Genomic DNA, 12,269 nt, shown 5'->3' with positions numbered 1-12,269 from the left:
TTGAATGCTAACTGCAAAAAATATCGCACCGGACCCGAAGAGAGGACAATAATTGTATTTGCAGACAATTAGACAGTAATTACGGGGTCGGAGGCACGTCAGCACATTGACTCGCTGCTCTATCGGTCGGTCAAGTGCAGCTGTAACGCCTCGGAACCGATGGTGGTTGTGAAAAAAACTGCAAGCAAACGGGGCTTAGTACATACATGGTTATAGAACAAAAAAAGTGTGATCATTGCAGTGTCATACCGAATGGGGCGAAATACAGCCGTTCAGTAGTCATTATCGTTTGTTCGTCATTCAGCTGCCATTTCAAGCTCAATAACATTTAATTGAAGGGTATACAAACGCTTTCAGTGGTAGTTTGGGAATTGTTTACTTTCTGAGAAAGGGTAGAAAAAAATGTGTTAACATGCTCTGAACAATCAATTTGATTTCATCCTTTAAGTGTTGAATCCATTGTTCCTACTTGTTTCACATATATGGATATCAGTATGGACACTGTCTAGAGGAAAGTATGAACGTAGACTAATTCTATTTTAAATAATTTAATTCGGCTGATTACGCAACCGACTCGCGTCCGAACAATTTATCACAGCTCCTGCGGATCCCAAACCACAAAAATTACCCCTGGGTGAGAATGATAGCTCATTTGTCACCGATCGAACATTTCGTCGAAACAAATAAACACCCAAAAACGAAACAGTTTCACCATCATCGCACGGCCAGCCACAGGAACCTGTTCCCGGTCGTATTTTTGAGTATGCAGGAATGCGCTTTTGTTCCACGTAGTGTCCCTACTTCATTGTTCCGCGAACGGCATTTCCACATACCAACATACACAGGCTGATAGGACAAAAGTTTGTATTTTTTTATTGCGACAATTCCCTACTTCCATAGACGATTTCTGCCACGAAATCGCCGCGGCCTCCCTTCCCGGTCCTTCCGTATTCTACGGTCAACACCGCCGGCTTGTGGGCTTCGCCGGGTAATTGTATTCATTATATGGTAATTTAATTCAAATTTTTTGGCCAAAAATATCTACGTGACACACGGAAAATTGAGACAATTTATGTATTCTGGTATTTACACACACCAACGGTTTTGTTCGGCCGTCCGCCTTCGAAACCCATTATCGGTTAGCTGGGAAGTTCAGCGCGAGGTCCGGCCTCCGGGTGGGGCTAGTTCTGTAGGTTGCTGGTTTTTTTCTTCGGTCGGAAAGAAACTCCATTCAGTTATGGCTCGGTCGGGCAGTCGGTATATTCTGTGGTGACTATGCCGAATATAATGGTACCATGCAACAACTCGTTGAGAAAAAAAACGCCATGAAACCGCGAATCACTTGCGATTCTACCATAGCGGAAATAATAAATGGCCACAGTCAGCGCGTTGGGGTTCGGCGAAAAGGGATGTTCATATGAATGATTTCAACTTCGAAACTCTTGACAGTTAACTATTCAAGTCTGTATGCTTTTCGAACCCAGCGTAGGGAAGTTATGCTGGTTCTTAAAGTTTTAGTCAATAAGTTAGAAGTATGATGAACCAATTTACTTTATTATTATGAGAGGGTACAGACCTTTTAAAAATAAATGTGATAAAAAGTTAAATAATATTATTAGTAACACTTCATATATGAATTACATTCACTGTTAAAACAAATTGAATCAATGGAAGAAGAAGCGTCGATGTCAGAACATTTTATAATTCGATCGAATTTAAACAAGCCGAAAAGAAAGGATCACACTATACAACAAAGTCGAAAAGAAATCCTTTCTGTATCGAGACGCTCTACAATGTCACTACAGTTTGGCATAAAAGTGACGCATTTAATTTTAGTGCTTTCTATTATTACTGGCTATGTTATCAGAGAATCCAACAGCAAACCATGTACAAAAACCTTTAACGAAACAACATCAACTGCAAGCAAACCCAACACAACTAAATGACAAACAACGGAAGTTGCTGCTCAGGCACCAACGAATGCCGGAACAACATAACTTACGTGCAACATTTCCGACTATTGTGATGCACTTAGCACCTCCAAATCAAAAGCCGGTACCAACGACAATATAGTTATCAACCTTTTTCGTACCATGGACTCCTTATAAATCACACTGGGTTGCTGCGGACCCCACCGATAAACATCGATTTTGCATACTGTCAATATGTTATTTTCAGTTTGTTAGGAAACAAGTCTTGAAATTTCAACATGCACTCGGAAAATATATTTTACTTCGCGGACCCCCAGCAGCGACTTCACGCCCCCCCCCCCTGGGGTTCTGTGGACCCCAGGTTGAGAACCACTGATATAGTAAATGACAAAAACACGGATATCCGTCATGACTCGTAGCTCCAACAGATAAACCAAACTATTTAATCGCGCAAACCACACAATTTGTCCTTTAGATAGTCCCTCGTATCTCAGTAATCCCTATCCCTCCAATAGTATTATTTACGTTCTCGCTTTGGGCCGAGCTCTATACCCGATCAAAAATTGACCTCTGTCAAGAAAGATCCACTTGATGGTGAAATGGATGTCGAACAAAATTCGGAATCAAAGACACCGATACCCCGTTTGAAATCCTACCCATTGAACTCAGCTGGACTACATGTGATCCTTTTCCAGCCCAGAGATAAAGCATTACGGACCGAAATTTCGAAAGTCCGCCCAGATAAGCTCAGAGTTGTGGTGTCCGTTCCAAATCAAGCAAATGCCATTGCTGGAGACAAGACTCTACCGACGGAGTTCTGTGTCTATCTACCCACCCACAAAGTTAGGATAAATGGCGTCGTTACCGATTCAAGTTTGAATTGTGTAGATCTACTGAAACACTAGATTTTCTGTTTCAAAGACCCCTTGCTGCAACCAGTAAAGACTTTGAATTGCATTCAGAATCATACACACAGGACGAGAATAAAAACCTATGTCCATTCAGACTCGTATCGATTGACTTGCGTCGTGTCTGCTTTTCCAAATTATGTGCTCTTCGACAAAGTTCGGCTGCGTGTTCGCATTTTTGTATCGCGGATCTTGAATTACACTAAACATATGCCCAGTAGTGCCACACCCCGATCAGAATGAAATAACAAGATTATAACAGGATGCAATTTTCGTAACATATTGTGTTACAGGGCCAGCGGAACCCGTGGGTAGTATGGGTAGTATTACCGAGGGGGGAATTATCCACTCGATAGTCTGGAACATACCAAAACCTGAGAGTAACCACGTGAGTGCAAGGATGCAAAATCCCTACCGTTTCTGTGGCTGTAATTTTTTTGCATTCTCATTTCTCTTTTGACGCTGCTGTCGTTCGCTAGTGCAGGACGCCCAGCGCTGTACGGCAGTCTGTAAGGAAAGCAGTAACATGACAAAAAAATACTGCCCCCAGTACAGCCACCAGACACGAGCGGTATAGCTTCTCTTTCCTTATTTTACACAATTACAGATGAATATACAACAATTGCATATTTTTATTAAGATACAAATATCTTTGCTTTAAAATTAAAATTGCTTGGAAATGTGGGATAATTATTGTGATTTGTTTGAAATTTGAAATTATTTTTTATATTTATGCTAAGGAGCACAGATCGATTTTGTAAAAAATAACAATGTAACTATATTTAGACTAAGGTTAGAAATATTTTTAAACACTAGATATACAATTTGTAATTCTTTTTACAAGAATAATTATTTGAGTAAAATTTTAAACAAGGAGAAATACTAGTAGGCTTTTTATGAGGAAGATAAAAGACATATACAAGAGGAATTGAGTCCAACATCAACATTGCACATGACCCGAGATATCACCCGAAAGAAGTCACGACCTTCATCCATCCCTTTTAACCAAGATTTGTTGATACCTTTGGGATTTATAAAATTTCATTGTTCCCCCAAAATTTGCCCATTTTCGAGTATCCCCTGGCAAGAAATACTGAAAAATTCGTTGAAGCTACGCGATATTTCATACATATCTCCTTCTAATGCCTAAGTGTCCGCCTTCTCATTACTCGAAATGGAGCAATGTGAAAGAACTCAAACTAATATTTGTAACTTGTATTTCCGGTACGATTTTTCAGATAAAGCGCTCAGGAATTTTAATATTTGCCCCAGGAAAATAAAGGAGTGCTTTCCATACTCTTCGAATTTTCCACACAGTTGTACAATGGGTAACTCTACAGCCCTATAATATGTAACGATAGCAGTTCATGCCCCGCGGCACAAAAAGGTGTTCGTGTTGAAAGACAGCTAGACGAGCCCCGTTCAAAAAAAAACAAAGCTTGGAGAAGATTTGGAGAAAGGCTCGTAATGAGGCTGATGGAAAATAAATTGTTTGCTTATACTCCTTGATTTTTGATTTAAGTAATACTTGCATACCAGAATTTTCACTGACTAAAGCAAAGGGTTCTGGAAGAAGCCAACACTGTATTTCACATACAAGGCCCCTCCCGGAGACTACACCATCAATCTCTACTTCCTGGGCGGATACGTAGACAAAATACTTATTCGTACACGCCCGAATGTTGTTCAGCTAGATCGCGCGATGTATCGATGATGTTAAATCGCTTATCTATAGTCCGGGTGAAGTCCAGGGGCCGGTTGGATTAGATGATATGGATTGAATTGAAAAGGAGATTTATCGGAATTATTTTTACCATCGGAGAAATATTCAAATCGTCTTCGATTAAGCCTGAAAGGAAGTCGGTCGTCAGAGATACCTCCCGATTAGTCAATACTACCATGCGGGCTTCAGTACCCACCAAAGAAGGTACTGAAGCTTTCATGGTTTCTAAAGAATGGAGTAATTGGTTCTTAGATGCACAAATGTTCCATGTAGTATCAGTAATCAACAGACACATTTTCACTGTGCCGCCGATCGTACAGTCCGTTAGCAAGTGGTGTTTTCAAATGGCCACCAGCTATTATCAGGAAATGTTCAACTTACACACGCCATGTCTGAACTTTCGTCAGTACGGGTAGAAATCACTTCGAGTCTTACTACCCACTCGGGAAAAAACGTGTTCCGTCCGCCCTGTTGTGTAATAAATTTGGTCTCGTTAGTAGTTAAAATAATAGAAAATTATAACAAGTAATAACGAGAGACCACTGACACCACAACCCTGAGCTATACTTTTAAAATGTTTTCGTTTTGTGTTTCTGATCGGGACAGCCACCTATTGTAGTAATAAGGCCCGGTCTGGCAAGTGCGGGAGTCTTGGCGATGATTCTTGTAGTGGGAATATTAAAATGTAAGGAGAGTTTTCATGAGCTCTCGACATCTCCTGCATACAAACTGAAATGTTCGCTAAAGGAGCGATCTAAGAACTCTGTCGCAGAAATGCTAAACAGAGCTACGCCACCGACCATGACAAACTCTTTTGCTCTTAAGATGAGCGCGACTTTGACTAAGATTCAAGGCTAGTGCGGCTTTGAGGATCCCCAAGAAGGAATATCTTCTATTGTGCTTATAAGCTATAGAAGAAGGAAGAATATTTCCTCATCTGAGATTCTTTGTAAAGGCCAAAAGTTTCCTTTAAACATAACAGACCCAGGAAGCGCCATTGCAAAACCGAAGCAAGTAGCTCCTGGTATTAGAAATTTCAGATCAATCAAGGAGTTCATACCGCTTCCAAGGACACCAGAAACCATAAGTGTCTCAATCCAGTCAGAGATTTAAGCTAGGTCTGATGAAATTTTCTAAGATTGTGAACTTAATATTTACGTCTTTCTGCACTTCTGATCCCCTTAAAAGTATTTTGTTTTCTTTTTTACCTATGGTGAAAATACTTTTGAATCAGCTGACCGCAAAATAGCCCCCACTTGCAGCGATCGTATCCTAATTCATCGAACGAGGTCACGGATTTGATCACTGTTCTACAGTGTAATTCGCAGAAGTATCATTCCGAAAATCGATTCCTTTAAACTTTTCAGACATTGCTCCTGCAGAGAAAAACTCAAACTTATTCATACAAAACAAACGAGCAGTTCGCGATGGCTCAACTGAATCCGTACTGCTCCGGATTCTGGATCAAATGGAAGCGAAAGAGGTTCAGGAAATCTTCCTGAATCCGGCGGACACGGATACGGCTACTAAATAGTCAGACCGAGACCGTCGTGTTGATCAACAATTATCTGACCTATAGCGACAATGACTCCATATTCTACCTCTATTGAAGCTCCTTTGACGTTGACGGTTTGACGAGTGGTGCTCGTTAATATTATAAAGACTTTCGTATATACCAGCGAACAATTCGTTTGCCTAATGAAACCATTTCGTAATAAGCCAACGAAAGTCGTTTCGTGGTTTTCTCGAAAAACTCGTAAAAAACTAAAAGTGTTTCAATAGAACTACGAACGATTCATTATATGCACGAAAAATTCGCATATTTTATGAAAATTTTCTGTACGAATCTAATTCCTAGCGATTTATGAATATATTCTATCAGTGTATGTTTTCAGTCAATTTTTAAGCCACTCCCGAAACAAAATGCTTACTACCAGTGGCGTAGCCAAGGGGGGGGGGGGGGGAGTTTGGGGGTCAACCCCCCCCCCCCTAACCAAAATTGTTTGGATTGAAGAAAAAAACTTAGTGATGTTGACTAATTTAATTAAATTTTGCAATAATAGTAATCTAATCAATTCTCAATGTATTGATCGTTTAAGCATTACTGAGACTTTTAGGAAATCATAGGAATGGGATCTTCTAGCTGATCTCATAGTCGGAATCCCATAGTTGTCAATTTGTGTCAGCATGATATAAAATACTTACATGAGGTCGTCAAACGGTGGGATAACAAAATTCTCACAAGTTTCCTATCTCATGGCTCCACGCGAGTCTAAGTCTATTGATGACATCTGGTCCTTGAACCGGCGACGACTGGGTGCTATCAACCTTCTGCCGATAGTAGCAGAATGAGAGTGTGCGAACCGATGTAGTCGAGAAAACATTGCCGTAAAAATGAATAGTTGATCGGAAATTAGCCCCAATAAGACATTAATCTGACTAGTATCGATGATCACGATGATATTGATGTACTGGACACTCACCGCGTTGTTTTTATGAACCTAATTTGAATAAGCCCTTGCATCTTCGTTGTTTTTATGAACCTGAATTGCTAACAAGCCCTTGCATCAGGTTTACAACCCATTATATTTCCCTTCAGTGTTCGTTATTATCGCTCATATACTTGTATTCCACAAACAATCCGATATAGAAAATTAAGAAATACTTTCCTTCATTTATAACATCTCGCACTATCATAACTCTTTGCCTGTTTAATGTTAAAAAAATCTCCGAGAAATAGTCATGGAGAATTAGGTTTTCAAACAAGTTTAGTTCGATACTTAATGTCTTCAGTAAAGTTTTCGAGAGTGTTATTGTGATACTACTGATACTGTATACGATAAATTTCTTCTGTTGTTCATAAAAATAATATTCACATTTTGTCAAAGGTTTGAGTTTCTAAATCTTAAAATAGAAAGTTATTTGAAGAAAATTTGAATTGAGAAAGTTTCGTAAATATCGTTTTATAGCACCATATTCTGCATACATACCTTCAATAAAGTTGTTTTAAGTGACATTCTTAAAAACTTTTCTAAATACTCATTGTCTTTAACTATTGTTTCTGCATAGTGACTTCTAGGGGAATGCATTACTAAAATTAATATATCAAAACACTTCTTCGAAGTTTTTGTGCCTTCAAAGATGACGATTTCGGAATTATGTCATTTAAACCGTCAGAAATATTTTCGATGTGCATATTCTTTAGCTGCTGAACTATATAAAAGAAAGTTATCTATGAAAGTTTGAAAGCTGTTCTTTAATGATTCTTCTTGTTTGTACGTTATTTTATCAAATTTACATTAAATTCTAGCGTTTTCAAAGAATAACCGATTTTGTTCAAAACCCCCTCCAAACCGAATTTCTGGCTACACCACTGCTTACTACGGATCTGAGTGCATGAATAATCCAATGTAGCCTGTAGTGCCAAATACTGGGTTTCGAAAGCTATTAGTATGTAGTTGATATGAAGTCTCAAAATTGGAACATCCCAACATTACTTCTCAATCGTAAATTTAAACATAATCGCTAATACTACGTTCACACTACAGAGTTAAAACGTGTTTTAACGCTATCTTGATGACGTTTTTCTTGTTGCCAATTATTATAACATGTTTTAACTCTGCAGTGTGAACATAGTATAAAATTGCGCTCGCGGAAGCATGCGACAATATTTCTACGATCACTTTTTCCCATTCACTTGTTTCACCTAAACGCTATCATCTACGACCATCGGTCCAATAAATTCAGATGAGCGCGCATAATTGCAAAATATTCGGAAGAGCTGAAACACCCATTCAATCACTGACTGAAAAATTTCATTGACTTCCGGCTGATTCGTCCGTGGGTTTTGAACAAACCTCGGCAGGGCTATTGGAGTTGACTCCCCCTGCAACAACATTATGTAATACCTTTCGGCACATATAGTTGGAAATCAGAAGGCTCTATTCCAGTTGGGTGACTTTCAAGCCAATAACCGTGATTTCAGCTTACAGGCGTGCGTGGGATTGTCACCTTTCCAGTTAACATTCGCCGCAGATGGGAAAACTTTCAATAGCCTGGGAATCAAACCATCGGTTTTACATTTTCATAGGTCGATCGAACATAATCCTATCTGAATTGAGCAGTTTATTCATGTTTGTGTTTCCACTTGGAACTGATCCGGTTTTCTGATATATTTGTTCGAAAAATATACGAATTTGGGAACAATCTCGCATCAAGTATCATGCTTACCTTTATTCCAAATCGAGCCTGTCTGCATGTGGTTTTTCGGGATACCTGTAAAAAAATCGAAAACACATAATCGATAAGAGTACTTTTAGTGACCAACGGCAGTAAAAAAAAACCACCCATCCAACTTCATTAGCGAACACAGCTGCTTGGAATAAGTACCATCCCGAAACCGTCCCCCATCTTTCTGTCTCGTACGGCCACATCAAAAGACCGATACCACATCAGTTTCGATACTCCCTGCCTGCCCGTCTCGGCGGTCCCGTTCATACTTTCGAATCATCCAACGAGTGTCACCAATAAATATCTCACTTTACCGCAAAGCGACAGTAGAAAAACGTGCATTTCAATTGAGTCATTTAATTTTTATTTATGACCACATTCAGTAAACAATCTACACACAATGCTTTCCCAGAGCCTCGATCCGCCGATTCGGCCACAGTCCTGCTCCGACAAACAGTGTCACCAACCAACCAAGCAACAAACGGGTCGCGTCAGAAAAATCAGGGAGGTATAACAAACATACAATACGTAGCCTATTTGTGTAATTAATGGACATTAATGTTGTGGCAGAAGTCAGAACCGATTTGATGGCGCTTTCCTTACGCGTTTGTGTTTTGCTTTGACTCACGCGAACACAATAGGCTCAGATCATGTTGAATTTTATGATTTCTTTTGCACATTGGTTTGCGATGACAAAAGAGCTTGGCAAAATCTATTGAGCGGCATCCATTTTTGTCGCCATATTGCAGCGAGTTTCTACCACTGTCCTAAACATAGGCAACTACAGTACAATTTGTATGGTACCCTAAGACGTGCAAGAAACGCCTCGCGAGTTCCAACCAAGACCACACACAACGCAACCGAGTATTACACATCACTCGGTGATGCCTGAAATTGCATACAATGATTTGCGTTGACATTGATGGCGTCGGTCATTAGCGTTGCAAGGTGTTGGGTTTATTTTTTGCAGTCCTGGGCTGGGCAGTAAAGACAACTGTATACAGTTTCACCTATAAGTAACCTCATCCCACTATAGAGGCCCTGCAGTTCGCGGATGGCATTCCGTGAGGTCTCACCTTAGTTCAGCGATGTTGGCACAGGCCCGCGGGGAAAGGATGTAGCTTTCCGGACCGAATATGCAAAATTTTCCTTTCCTTTGAAGACTGCTGCCGACCGGCCGGTCACGACATAAAGCGACCAATGCTGGTAGCAGGTCGGGACCGGGAATCGTCTCTGTAATACATACAATGCAATGGACTTATGCGGAAGAAAAAATTCACAAGCACAGCAGCTGGGTGCGGGTGAAGGTGGCGGAAGTTACAGGTTGAGGTAGGTATGTATGTTTCTTTTCAACTTTGCTATGCTATACCGCACATTGTGCGGTTTCAATTGCGGCGGTGTCTATATCAAATATGCAGCCAGAGGAGCACAATAGTTCGGTAGAACATGGGGCCGTTGCAAATTTATTTAAATTTTTGTTTCAAGTACAAATTTATTGCTGAAGAATACCAGGTGCTCTGTGTGGGATGGGATGAGAAAAAATAAGAACAATTGTAGAGCATGCATCAGACGCTGAAAAGCTAAAACTATTAGGACATTTTTTTACAAAATTTAATAGCATCGTTGCATATTTTTGGGGTTAAATTCGACGACAGAAACGGACAGAAAAAAACTAGATTCAAATTGACACCAAAACATCTACCGTAAAACGTAAACGGTAAGATTGATCAAATGAGACTTTTTTCAGTAACGTACGATAAGATGATCCCCTCTAACAAAAACATCTAAACAAAATACAAACCATATTCTAAACATGTTCAGCATCTATCGGCAACGATTATTTCGTCATTTAATGTACTTTTTAGAAATACAAATTCAATTTGAAAATGATACAACTATTATACATCGTTTAAATCTGTTCAAACAATACCTTGTATTTTAATGAAATCAATCAACTTCAGCTGAACGGATCACTTTTTTGGAAACCGTAAATATTTTTGTCCAATAATTCATTTTAAAAATTCAAGACTTTTATTGTCAACTATTTTATTTCGACTATTTTCCCGAAAAAGTTCGACTGTATACATATATAGCCTTTCTTTATTTGAGAAAGGCAAAAATGTAAATAAATAGACTCAAAAATACTAGATCATCATGAAATACAAGAATCTAAGAAAAAAGCTAACATGAAAGTGATGAAAATTATTATAATGTTAGTTTTAGACAAATTTATTTTATGATAGTAGTTATATTTAGTCTTAAGAATTTCTGTAACTTGCTATGTACAAAAAGAAACTGCGGCGTAAAAAGTTTTCGCAAATCAATCATTAGTCAAATTGATAGCAAAAGAAATGTTGGTGCCCTTTTTCTGGACCTAAAAAAGCATTCGATGCTCTGGATCACTCAATCCTGCTTAAGAAGTTAGAATGCTATGGTATCAGGGGATTAGCAAATCATATTATTCGTAGCTATCTGTCGTATATGAACCAATTCGTATCTATTGGAGACTCGTGTAGCTCTTATAGACCAATAGAAATAGGAGTGCCCCAAGGCAGTAATATTGGGCCACTGTTATTTTTATTGTATATCAAGGACCTAGGTAGACTCGGGTTAAAAGGGACTCCTCGTCTTTTCGCTGATGACACAGCGTTGTTCTACCCGAACAATAACTGCCTGGATACTGTGCGCGACATTGAATCGGATTTAAAAACACTAACGACGTATTTCAACGAAAACCTTCTTTCCTTGAACCTATCAAAAATTAAATATATGCTGTTTCGTTCATCTAGAAGAGCTATAGGCGTGCATCCAGACCCAAGAATGGGACTGTAATTCAGGAAATTAACTGCTTCAAATATTTAAGACTTCACTTAGACCCCACACTCTCCTGGATTGAGCATATAAAATCTGTAGAGAGAAAAGTTGCATCGTTATGAAGGGCTATGCGTAAAGTATGCTCTTCCCCAGTATGTGCTTCTAAAATTTTATTTTGCGCACATCCACTCATTGCTGAACTACCTTGTATCTGTGTGGGGCCGTGTCCGCATGTCGAATCTGTAAAAGCTACAAACGCTTCAAAACAGATGTCTTAAAATTATTTATAAAAACCAATTATGTACCCTACTATTTTGTTTTACAATAATAATGCCCATAACTTTTTACCTTTGCTTGGGTTGACTAACTACCAAACAATAATATACATCTACAATGCTTTGCATAATACTATTGCTCATAATAATTTAGAACTTACAACAGGCATTCGAGCTCACAGCACTAGACAAGCCAATCATTTATTATACTCCAGAGTATCCACGAACCTTGGTCAAAGACGCATTTCTTTCATCGGACCTAATTTATTCAACCAGCTTCCTACTGATTCAAAGCAAATAACATGTCGTACTCGTTTCCAAGCAAAATTGAAACAAATTTTAAAAAATAAAATAGGAGAATTTTTAATTTAAACTTCGTTCACCACCA

General features: G+C 39.0%; 1 protein-coding gene across 4 annotated transcripts in view; it reads right to left on the bottom strand.

Moving 5' to 3' along the window:
• Positions 1–12,269, bottom strand: part of LOC131684436 (LIM domain transcription factor LMO4) — a 1,051,444-nt gene that overhangs the window by 842,809 nt on the left and 196,366 nt on the right. The window contains exon 1 of one of the 4 annotated variants that reach the window (XM_058967298.1): positions 8,793–8,832. The exons of the other annotated variants lie outside the window; for them this stretch is intronic. The gene's annotated coding sequence lies outside the window, so the exon portion shown is untranslated. Of the gene's footprint in view, positions 1–8,792; positions 8,833–12,269 lie in introns of those variants that run through there. 4 annotated transcript variants of the gene reach the window in all.

The sequence above is a fragment of the Topomyia yanbarensis genome, chromosome 2 (assembly GCF_030247195.1).
Source record: "Topomyia yanbarensis strain Yona2022 chromosome 2, ASM3024719v1, whole genome shotgun sequence".
In the NCBI taxonomy this organism is placed as follows: domain Eukaryota; kingdom Metazoa; phylum Arthropoda; class Insecta; order Diptera; family Culicidae; genus Topomyia; species Topomyia yanbarensis.
The sequence above is the reverse complement of the archived record's forward strand: the minus strand, read 5'-3'. Positions and strand labels throughout refer to the sequence as shown.